The sequence below is a fragment of the Eurosta solidaginis genome, chromosome 1, assembly GCF_040869045.1.
Source record: "Eurosta solidaginis isolate ZX-2024a chromosome 1, ASM4086904v1, whole genome shotgun sequence".
NCBI lineage: Eukaryota > Metazoa > Arthropoda > Insecta > Diptera > Tephritidae > Eurosta > Eurosta solidaginis.
This window is the reverse complement of record NC_090319.1, coordinates 104150048-104163063: the sequence shown is the minus strand read 5'-3', so window position 1 is coordinate 104163063 and position 13016 is coordinate 104150048. Positions and strand designations below refer to the sequence as shown.

The 13016-nt window shown below is 33.9% G+C and overlaps 1 pseudogene; it reads right to left on the bottom strand.

The window, feature by feature from the left end:
- Window positions 1-11081: 11081 nt before the first annotated feature.
- On the bottom strand, window positions 11082-11828 carry LOC137237464 (regulator of nonsense transcripts 1 homolog; annotated as a pseudogene).
- Between the last annotated feature and the right edge of the window lie 1188 nt (window positions 11829-13016).

Genomic DNA, 13016 nt, shown 5'->3' with positions numbered 1-13016 from the left:
GAGAATATTCATCGGAGGTTGTTAGATGACTGTGGCTGAAAGGTGTTTTCAAGTTGTTTGACTAATAGAATTTGACATTTCGTGCGCGCTGTTCCTTGCAAATAATCATAAGTAAATCGCTGTTTCGTTAAATCTAACAACAACATCAAACTTTAACAGATATGTAGCTTATAGTGATGCACAGAACAGAGAAACCGGAACCGGACATATAATCGGCGCACATCTTTTCCAATAGGTGAAACGTTTAAAAACCAAGCGCTTGCTTCTAAGTGTTAAAAGCATCTTTTTGTAAAAAAAAATATAACAAAAACTCTATACACCAGCACATTTTTAGTTTTTGACAAGCGTTACTGTGTGTACCAGATTCAGGTGGTTAAAATTGTTGGTACCGAACGCTGTGAAATAAGCTTGGGAATTATATAATTCTAGAATCAAATCTTTATGGCAAAAGGTCCCTGATTCAAACGACAAGTAAACAACGACACCAGGTTGTGGGAAGTAACCCTTTATGAGGAATATTTCGCTTTAAATTTTTTTCGTCTTCCACACAAAAAAAGGGATTTTTTTTAGTCAGCACTCTTAACAATACTGTAAAATGGTTCGTGACTTTCATTCGTACTATATCTTAACACAATTTCCGGGTGCTCAAGAAACAATCTACATTTATTTAGTAACCTACAAATTTTGCGACTTACTTTAGTGTATTGTAACGATAAATGTGTACTTAACAAAAAAATTAGCTTTTATTCAGAAGACATAATATGCAAATTTTCGCCACATTCTTGCGTCCGCTGCAAAGAAAAGTTTTTCCAAAGAAATTTTCAGTAGAAACGAAGAGTACAGTGACTGGTTGGAATCTATGCCATTCAAAGTATTGTGCTGCAATGCATAGTTTAAAATCTGCCTAAATGTCCAAGAAAATAATAAGATTTCGGGAATTAGGGAACTTTTTTTGTAATTTGTGTAAGTAATTTCACAGAGTTTATCTGGCATCAGGGGTCGTCCCAGTGGTTTGGAAATTCCCCCTAGTGTATTTCTGTCATGAAATACTTCTCTTTAAGAATTTATTTTTCTGAAGATGCCGTTGGCATAAAATATGTAGGTCCGTAAATTTATAGGACAAAGTCGACTTCAATCTCTGCGAAAATATATCGTTCAAAGTTAGTATTATTATTAACAAAATTCGAATCCAAGGTCATGGCTACATGATTACTTTAAGCGCGGCAATAACAAATATAAATTGTAGAAAACGGTAGCGAAAAATTAAGAAAAAACAATAATTATGGTAGAAAACGATCGAAAATAATTATTTCATTTTATATTATCTGTAATTAATTTCTGCTTACATTAGTTTTTACTGACAAAAAAAAACTATGCCACTCTCTGTCGCTTGTCAAAACTAGAATTAGAGTAAATCTGGCGACAGAGGTCGAAAATAACGACCCTCATAAAAAAACGTGTACAAGTAATTTGACAGATATCGCTTTGTAACCGCCGTCGTGAATGTAGTCAGTAGCGCGATTCACTAACTTTTGCCGATTTTTAACAAGCCAACCTAATAAAACACACGCAAATCATTTTCTGTCAAAAATGTCTCATGCACATACAACTTGTATGAGAGCAACGCAAATTGAATTTGCTGCGTGAAAACCTAACTCGATTTCCAATTTTTGTTCTGCGTGACATTTAGATTTGACGTTTGTACACATGCTTTACATTGTCGCAACGCATGCTTATTTGGGTTAGGGCAAAAAACGCCGGTTGTTTGCGTGCGCTAAAAAAACTCAGTGTGGTTTTATTAGGTTGGCTTATAAAATAGAGATAGATTTTTAAAGCAGAGTTGGATTGCATCAATATACCTTCAATCTTTGTATCAGTATTACAGATAAAAGCCCCGATACATAAGCAGATTTTCATATAGATGAGTTCTACTCAATCTTATGCATTATCAATAGATTGCACGTATTTTTATGGAGAACGGTAGATTCAGCGGCACTGGCGCCATCTGATATGGAAAAGTAGCCAACTCCCAAATTTTGTTACAAACAAAGCATAAGAAGAAGAATTTGACATTTGCTTTGGCTAATTTGCATTTTGCTGTTGGCACACTTTGCAAGTGAAATTATTCTTCCCACTCGTTGGTAACTTTTGTAACATTTTTCGCAAGTAAAAACCGCAATAAAACAAATGAATTCGACACAAAATACATTAGCAAGTACTTATGTTGTATAGGGAGAATTTTTATACCAGTGCTTCGCTAAATTTTGTATGTGAATGGACAAGGCGTAATAAATTTCAATTGCCTAGTCTGAAGTTCCTTCATATTTACAAACGCAACATCTTGGTTGATTGTGGCGATGTTATTGGAATGCATAAGCTTGTGTTAAACGCATCTATATGAAAAATGTCGTTGTGTCGCGGCGAAAGAGAAGAAAAGGGTCGCGGCTTTGGCTCGATATAATGGCAATAGATGATGACATTCCGCTCCTATATATCCCTATCGACACCCACATTTAGCAGCAGGGAAGCAAACAACCCCCAATGAACTGGAAGAAAGCGGTGAGGGAACATTGAGGTCTCTTGGTTCTCTCAATTGGCGCCAGAAAACTCAACCCAAATTAATTTACTACATTTTTATGTAGTTAGTAGTAGTAGTAGGTTATTCAAAATTTTGTTTATATTTATATATGTATACCCATTGTACATTGTTTTACTTTAATGTATGTACATCTTCATATCGCTTTAATCTAGAAGTCTTTCAATTTCATGTTTAATGGATTGAATTTGCGATTTTAATTGTGATCCATCATTTTCGCACAAAAGTGGTGATTCTACTAGAACAATGGGTTCTGTATCAGCAGCCATAACAATAATATCGAAAAGACCACGATTGAGCCTTTGGTGTCTTCATAAGCTCCTTGCCCAATTGATTATAATTTAACACCTGTTGCAACAACGTGCTCCAATTTCTTTGAATATTTCGGCCCAAATATTATTTTTTCTTATTCGCTCAAATACATTTTGCCGCGCATGGTAATGCAGCCATGTAATTCACACCTAGCGACAGACAGAACGCTTCCCTATGTGGCTTTTTGCCTAGTTGATCAAATTTGCCGCGCTGTGCCGGGTCGCGCAGTGCTGCTGACGCTAGATGTGAATTGCCCCATAAGCATAAATGCAAAGAATATTTTGCAGTACTGCGTAGTGCAGCCTCGTGTGGCCTTACCTTAAATGTAGATAAAATAACTAAGTACTCGGATATACGCAAACATTTTCTCTTAATTACTGCAAATAAGTTGTGCTAAATGCTATATATTCCAACATTATCACAGTTTATGTTTGTTTTAAAATTTAACTTTAATTACCTGTATTTAATTAGCGAGACATGCATATATTGCTTTATACAATTGTTTTTGTTATTGATATTGGAGAAAAATTGCAAAGTTTACAAACGGCGATGGTTACTAGGACATGTTTCTCAATTTCACTTCTTCATCAGCCAGCTTCCCGGGAGCTGAGTATTGCACTCGAAATCTTCAACATTCATACTTTATACTAGCAGACGCCTTTCACCCCTTAGTCATATGAATTCCACGCTGCTCGTTTTGCAATTGGTCTCTAAGTATTGCCTTTTTTTGCTATTCCTTTATTCATCATTTGGGTGACAACAACAACTGCTGGATTTATTTTGAAGGGTTTTGGGGTTGGTAAAAAATCGTGAAGAGCAGAATTATAGAAATGATTGTTGAGCTAAGTTACCGCTAACGAATGTCGTTAAAAAAGTTAGTAAATCGCGCTACAGGCCTAATGAATTCATGAACCCGTATAAATACCCAAGTCTGCTTGGTATCGCGCTCGACAGAATCCGTTCGTTACCATGCATCACAAACAGACAGCATACGAACAAGAACAATTATTCATTCATGTTCGAATTAACTGTACCAAATTATTGTAGAAGTGTGTGTGCTGAATAGGTCTGGTGTTAAGTGTTTGTAGCCCTACATATGGCATGTTTACCATTAATTTTTACATAAAAATAAGGAAAATTGTCTGTATACATAACTTATAATCTGAATAAGATCCATATTAATTTATTGTTAAAAATAAATATTCTGACATATGCGAAACTTACAGGATAGTTTTGTCTTCACACAGTTTGTTAATAGTCTAGTTGAGGGGTCGACTGCTAATACGCTACCAAAAATATCGAGAGAGGTGTCAAACGACGTGTCTTGACATCAGTATTAATAATGCGAAGGCGGAAAAGAAAAATTTTAACTCATTCAAAAGATATTTACGAAAACCCGAAAAATGACCCGCGGGTCCTTCCGAAACCCCGGGGTGGTATCCATAGTATTTTTGTGCAGAACACCTTTATGCGTTGGCGGCTTTCGGCCGCGCTTATAAAAAATTCCCCTGGGTGGGTCCAACACCGGTTTGGAGACCAAAACTATATCCGCGTAAAACACTTACATTCACAATTTTTTCTGAGGGTACAACAACATTACAACAACCACATGAAAATCGCCAACTTCAACTGTAAATATCTCCGGACAGAGATTAAATTTTTCTTTTCCGCCTTCGGATTATTGTTGCCGCGTCTTTTGACACCTCTCTCGATATTTTTGGTAGCGTATTAGCAGTCGACCCCTCAATTAGACTTTTACCCATAGTTTATATTGTCGTACTTTGTCCTGCTTTAACAGTTTAAACTCGCACTGAAAAGTTGGGCCTAAATCGGACAACACAATGACCACGATCTTCTTGCAAGCCAAATATTTTGGTGTAAAGTAAATTTAGTTGAAGGAAATGTCAAACGAGTTTACGAACAATATTTTAGGCAAAGATATATCTGTGGTCATAAGCATTAATCGCTCAAGTCCCATGTAAAAATATAGGATATTTGGAGTAAGATAAAATTGATATACCTATATAAAATAGATAAACTACTATTTTCAAAGAATCTCCATCCGCGACAACTTTGAAGTCCCAAGAGGTTTACGACGAACGGTAATAAAGAAATGATTTTCTCCGACTGAATACATTTGCAGTGTGATAACAAAAATAGGTGTTTTAACTGTAAACGATTTCACCAATGGTTTTTAGAACTATATACAAAAATGCCGATACTAGCGTGTCAAAGCGAATGGATAATACCGCCTAAAATCCATAGCAGTTCTCAGAGTTGTCAACAAGTTTGCATGCGAACATAGCACTTCAACCAACATAGACAGAGGTTGAGTACACAATTTTGAAAAATGGGGGCATCATTGTATACATATTGAAATAATAATTGTGACACGATATAACTTTAAGGTACATTAGGCCGAAGCTACTCTTCAGTGGATCGTGCTATTTGAAGGGAAAAATTTCGCTTGAATTAATATATTGAATTCAAGATTTAACTTATTTTATCGTGCTGTGCGTTAGAAACAACGACGGTAATATAGAAATTTAAAAACAACTATTAAAAAATTCAAATATACGATTTGTATTTGTAACTTTACATGCATACAAATCCTTTCCGCTTGATATTTCTGATTTTAATTTTTGAAATCGTCCGACATGTTCTTCAAATCCTACAATGATTGGACTTTCGAAAATGGGCAAAACAAGATAAAAATGAATGACTGTCGAAAACTAGAAAAGTTTAAAAGTAAATATATCTCACTTGTAGAGTAAATTGTTTGGCGACCTTTCATATTTAATATATTTTTATATTTGTTTTGCCGGCTCGAGGTCCATTAAAAAATAAACACAAGTTTATTAAGCGGAGTAACCGAAATATATCGGATTTTTAAAGAAAACTTGTGTTTATTTTTTAATTGACCTCGAGCCGGCAAAACGAATATAAAAATATATCTCACTTAGAAAGCCGGTTTTTCTCTTGGAAATCTACTTATCCGTGTTAAACCGAGTTGTTTTGTTAAACGCAATCTCTGATCAAAACATTTAATATGTATCACAAAGTGTTTCAAAAAAGAAGTTTTTTATTTTTAAATTTTCAGTTTAAACTTATAAACTTTGTAGTTTTGTTTTAAAACCAGAAGTGTAGTTTGTATTTTTGGATTTTTCAAAGTTTTTGGTTTTGTATTTCAGTTAAGTTTTAAATTAAAACTGAAAAAAAAAAAATACGGAGTAGCAAATTGAGAGGTTTTCAATTTAGTAAAACGAAGTTTGAAAAATTGCTTAGACTGATGATTGGTTAAAATTTTTTCAAAGTTTTAACGGTGTACCAGTTGTGGAAATTGGAACCGTTTAAATTGTCGGATTCTGATATCAGAAACTTTGATGCGAAGGTTTTTGGAAAAAATTTACACAATGATCTGATTGAGTCATGAGACAAGATGAAAAATTTAGAAGAATGAATTGAATTATTATAAAAAATGTAGATATGAACATATGTAATATATGTATGTCTAGAAACATTTAAAACGCAGAAAATTTTCGCTTTTACTATCAAAAGTTTTATACACGCAGCAAAAAAATAAATTTGTGGACAATTTTCTACCGTTTCTACACTTTTTATACTAAAACCTATTTTTCCTACAAGTTAAAGATCTTTCTATTTCTCCATTGTCATACCTACCTGTCAAATAATAGCTGAAAGGGAGAACGGCAGTCGCGAATGGACCGAGAATGGAAGAAAGGTTTGTTTTTTAACATATTTTTTAAGCTAAAAAGAGATAGAGTTGTAATTTTAACACAAACAGCGGTAGGACTCATATAATTCAAAATTGGTTCTACAATGTTTTATGTAAAGAGGTTTGAAATGTCTTGAAGTCCGGGAAAGGTCGTTAAAGTGTACTTTGTCTAGCAGATATGAGCTAGAGACCGAACCATTTTGTAACTTACTCATAAAAACAATTAGGAAGGTTAGGAAGATGATAAGTTTCAGGCGATTAATATAAGGTGGCACATTAGGCACAGAACAATATTAAAGATTTCTTAAGTAGAAAAGTAAGAATTGTTTTTGGACTGATTCTAACCGATCAGTATAAACCTGCTAGCTCGGGTTCCATAACATATACGCATAAATTTAACTTGAAAAATATTTCAAAATAATAATAGAAGGGAGTTAAAAAACTAAAAAGTAATTATGTTCATAGCGCGGCTTTTGAACTCGCCTTCTTTTTAAGGAAGTCCTTGTTCCCAAGTCATTCCGGTACATAAATTCGGCTGTAGTGGGAATTAATCTTTTAGCTTGAAAGCATGTAACGATAATTCGACGGTGGCAAATGATGATCGCCTGAGTCTTATACTTTAACATTTGAATAACCACCTAAATGCTAATAACCACAAAATGTATGATACTCCCGTGAAATTTTATTATGCATACGTTGAATAAACATGTAGGTTCATATAAACATAATAATAGGAAGTAAGGGGTTGTATAACCTCTAAATCACGACCTTGGCTAAGGCTCTGCAAAAAGTACAAAAAGGTACGGTATTTACGTGCCGGGTTTTAATATACAAAACAGATAATATAAAATTTATCTATTTCGAAGGAACGATTAAATTAAATTATATGGAAGTTAACTTCGTCCCTTACGACCCTTAATCGCTTAACTTAGGGCTCAGGTGCGTGTGACGCTGACATTGTTGTTGCATACATCATTCCAAATTTAACTTAATCATCAACGGTTGTTTCATGAGCAGTTTTCATGCTTTCCTATGAATGAATATACGTATGAATGGGAGCTTAGTACATGGTTTACATAGTTATTTTCACATTGCTGGACATAAAGCCAAGTGCACTATTGGCATTTGTTTGCGGGCAAACCCAGGATCACTTACTTTAAACAGTTTGATACAAAACTATATTGTTTACCGCGGGTTCGAATCGAGCCCAAGGCCTAATTAATTATTTTATCTTATTATTATGATAAATTTTTTCTTAAATGAAAAAATTGTTTAAATTGAGTTCGATTTGAGCCCGCGATCTTACAAGTCAATAGGCCGATATAACAACAAAAAATATTTTTTACCATCAAATTTTGACAATTATCAAAATTTTATGATACAGTTAGTAGTGCCTAATAATGAATGGTCTTGATGAACCTTCCCGGTATTTCCAACAACTTGTTTAGTTACTTGTAATGTTTAAAAAACGCTTACATACATATATGTGACCCGGGCTATGAAAAGGTGGCTTATGACTCAAAAAAAATTGTTCCACTTTTTTCTGGTTTCGATAGTTTTTTTTATCTTTAACAGCTGTTTCTCGCAATTTCTTTTTTGAGTCATAAGCCACCTTTTTATAGGCCGGGTCAATATATGTATTTCGACCTCCTGAGCTCGAAAATGAAAATTTTCAATTTTTGTGACACTTTTCCGGAAAATCCGGAAAATAAACGTTACCATATGGAAATCCTGGATCGATTTAGATGAAAAAAAATCCTTTTTGTATATTGTGTATGTTTTTATTAGCAAAAAGTAGCAGTTTTTCAACATTCTAATTGAAATATATGTAAGTTGCTGTTCTCGTAGCATCATATCCATTAGATTTGAGATAAGCTCACAATGGACAACTGGTAAACAGGTTATCAAAGCAAAACGATTTCAATTAATCCGGAAATCATCGATCATACAACTTTGCCCATACTCAATATTCAAACAAAGATTCCTTTCCTGATAAATATCGAAGATCGCCTAGTGGCCTCTTGGAGTGCAGAAAGACTAAACTGTATATCACAGGTTGCCTTTTATGATTTGCTTACATCCGTGCCTACCAAAATAAGATATCACACTTTCAGTGAAAGAAAGATTTTATCCTGAAGCTTTTATGGGAAGAAGATTGTTTATACACATTAATATCATTTATTTGTGTAAATGTAACGGCATGTTTTACGGTACCATTTATTATCTTGGGCTGTTTTGAGTTAAGTCAAACCTATGTATGTAGTTGCTACCACATATATATATATATAGCTCCATCTTATTTTAAACCGTGCCGCTTACGTTTGCAAACAAATAGAATTTTTCATTTTCCTTAAAATTGTTGAAAAGTGTAAGAACGCTTTTCAGATTAAACTAGTTAGGAATGAGTATTCTGTAATACTTATTTTTTATTGGACAAAATTTGAAATTCATTTGATGAACACCGTTATGGCGGTTCTACATAGAATGCTTTGTGACGTAAAAGTGAAGAAAACGGCAAGGTTCATTCTGTAGTTATCCTATGGCGTGGTTAAGTGTCGAAGCAAAAAAATGCGACAAATCGCTCTTTATATTACCGACATTTTCAGGCTTAGTTCAGATAAAGCAGATATCTTTAATTGGGGCTTCCATAGTACAACAGGACTGTGTCAAGCTCAAGCTCTGAAACAACTTTCTTCTGTGGGGATAATTTTCTTATATTTGACATCACTTTTCATCGATTTGCCCACGTATTGGTACATATGTTCCATGGTTCAACTATATACAGGTTGGCTCATCTGTAAAGCAACAAAATATGTCTGTTCAAATTGTCAAAATCTGTGTATTGGTGTTGGTGCGAATGGTATGGAATGGAAACATAAAACTTAGCAGTTTTTGTATGTGTAAGTAAAATGTTGCCAATGTGTTGGTTTCATTTTGAGTTTGCCATCTCCTTTTGACAATCCCTTCGACCATGCAATTACATAAATAAAAGTCAGCTGATGAGATGAGCCAACCTGTACATAATTGAACCATGATATGTTCTGTGCATAGACTTTTACACATATTTAGACATAAATCAACATAGAAATAGGAACAAAAAGGCAACTCTTAAGCTGCCGGGAAACGCACAAAATTTGCTTGATGGTTACCATAGCAACGTGTAGTTGTGTGCGTTTCGGGTGATTGTCGCTTGCCCGGCCACCACACAATAGTGATGGACGATATGGCTATTTTCAGCTATCAGTGAAAATAGATATGGCTATTTTTGAATCACGGCTATTTTTTATAGCTATACCGATCGCTTTATTTTAAGAAGCGATTCTATACAGAAGATATGATGGGCGATACAGCGATTTTGAGCTATCAGTGAATATAGATATGGTTATTTTTTACAGCTATGGCGATCTCTTTCATTTATCTTTGATAAGCGAATCTGCAATTATTTGTATACTTGGATGTAAAAAATTAATGTTTAAGTTTGTTTACCGGAGTAGATTGAATGTTATACATTAATTTAATTTAGTATACAGAATATATGAACCAAAATTGGAATAAAAAGACAAAAATATGTACCTTTTATTGTAAACTGATGTAATGTGAAATTCTAATTTTCTGAGATGTTATGATATATATTATTAACTGGCTTACGATAATATGTTCAGTCTCGTATTACACTCAATGAGATGAAACTATCTGAAATAGATGTCTATGCATCTTTGTTTTATAAATTTTGCTAATTGAAAATGCTTTGATTTTTAAATGTAAGATGAATCAACCCGAAATAAATCTGTATATGTAACACCATAAAAACATGATTTATTTACTATTATTTTTATACTATACCGATGTATTCAGAAATACTCCGTATGAATTTATTCTGAAAGTTGTATTTGGCTGCTAATGTTTTTATAGTAAAGTGAATAAATTTTTAATGAAAACTGTAGCAAATTCTTCAAACTATTATAAAAATATTCTTTAGCATAAAATTAGCCACCCACTTCAGTGCCCTAGAAATTAGCCGGAGAATTCAACCATATACAAACCATATGACAAAGCTTGAATTGCATTATCCCAAAAAAATTAAATTTTTAGTTAATCTGTTTACAATAAGAGGAGTGATATATCTGTGGCAATTTGAAAAAACAACTTAATTCGAGTTAGGATAATGGCGATACATAGACCTTTATCTGAAAACCCAGCCACAGTTCACCATAGTAACTTTCTATATTTTGTAGCTGTCATATGGCGCTAGGGCTTTGAATAAGTAACATAGGGAGATCTGTAACGGATTTCTGTTATGAAGCCAGAATATCACTTTTATCCTAACTCGAATTAGGTTGTTTTTTCAAATTGCCACATATATGTTTCTATAATTCTTTTATTTTTCCATCATAAACACAAATTTTATAAAACTGTTAAGGCTATAGCCTAGAAGTATTAACTTATGAATAACACATGCATTAGTTTCATGTCCGAATCAGTTTTAGCAAGCGTAAAATATGCTATTGTTTTTTGTTTAGGCCAACGTCCCATCTTATTTCTATACCTTCCTGTGTTTGCGATTCTTTTAATTTTTTATCGTATTCTGTTTCTAGGCGGACAAGTGGACCAAAAATTTTCTCGTATTGACAACCATCTTCATAACGCAACAGCACTTGTGATGGTTCAGTATCTATACCTGGCTTCTCTAAATCCTGAAATGTTGCATCAATATTTTCCTTCCATAATTCCTCTAATTTGTTTATTTGTGCTGCTGATATTTGTAATGCACGCCACTGCTCTTACTCGGTAGGCACCTTAACCAGCCACGGCAAAAACGAACTATCAGTTATAAGTAGCTTCCATTGTTCTTGATCCCAATTCATATCTTTCAACGAGTTTTGCGCTCCACATGGTTGACTAAAATTTAAATTTATTCATTTAAATACACCTTTTAATATTTACTCCATTTTCAGCTTACCGGCTTAACAACACTTCAATAGAATCAGCCTGTGCTGGAATGAATCCTAATACAAATACATTACGTACGCCACACGAGTAACATTTTAGTACTGTTTCTCCAAGTGGACCTTCAGAATGTAGGGCGACTTCCCTATGTTTAGCTCTCACCGAAAGATTAACAATTTGGGATCCAGATGTGCTTCCACGCCCATTGAAAAACCATTTTTTGCAATTATTGCACATAACTTTGTTATGATATCCATCGACTGAGTGTGCAACAGGCACATTCAAGAAGAAACGAGCAGCAGTGCTTGTGACAAGGTGCAATGACCACGGCGTGTGCACTGGCGTTCAGGCCCGGAGCTTCAGCTTCGTGGATTCCTTAACGTGATCACTGCACAGCACTACTCTCCCCAGTCAACGGCCAAACAGAATAATTTAGTTTGCACACTGGGATACACTAGCATAAAAAAATATAAAAAAAGAAAAAAAAAACAACAAACGCACTTGCATGACACACTTCATCAATATGACATACCTACCTTTATGCATGGCAGCTCATTGTTGCAACGATTGGTGGCTGCCTCTGTACCCGCCCTACTACCATTGGCCTCATAGATGTTATTGAGGCCCCGATATATTACCACTAACTCCTGTGTCTCAAACCAAAGTAAATACAAATTATCTACCCATTTTAACAATTATTATTTTGTCAAAATCAATCCATTACAATATTGGGGATCTTAGCTTAGTTTGCCTACTATTTCATAAAAATACAAAAATACAGGTGGCAGAACTGTAATGATTCCTATTGGTCTACTCGCTTTCTTTCTTTAACTTAAAATTCAATGAAAAGCTTTATACATATGTATGTAAATATGTATGTGTGTAGATTCAAAAAAACTCACTTTGCAAAAACAAAATATTTATCATTAAAAACCATCGAATTTCACTTAAGTTGAAATTGCATTCGTATATACGCACATGCTTATGTACATACAATATGTATGTACAACAACAACAAAATAAATATGTTTTATGAAAAATATGTATTTAATTAATATTAATAAAATCTTATAACTAGATATGCATATGTATGTGGTGTGCTTGAATATTTAGGGGCATCAAAAAAAGTAGATATAGGTATATATTATATATATAAATATTTATATATATATTGCATTGCTACGTAGCATCGAATGCCTTCACGCTTGCAGTTGCTGCATTAGGAATATTGTAAACATTCAAATATTCTTTTAAATATAAATTACCCATCTATAATAAATTTGCGAATGACGGTAACCATCCGAATTCATACAAAATGTTTAAGAGAGATCGCAACAAAAAAATTATTTAGCTACAATTTGGGTTCAAACGACGTCATACAACTCTCTCTCTCTCAAACATGTTCAATCATTCTCATTCCTTACA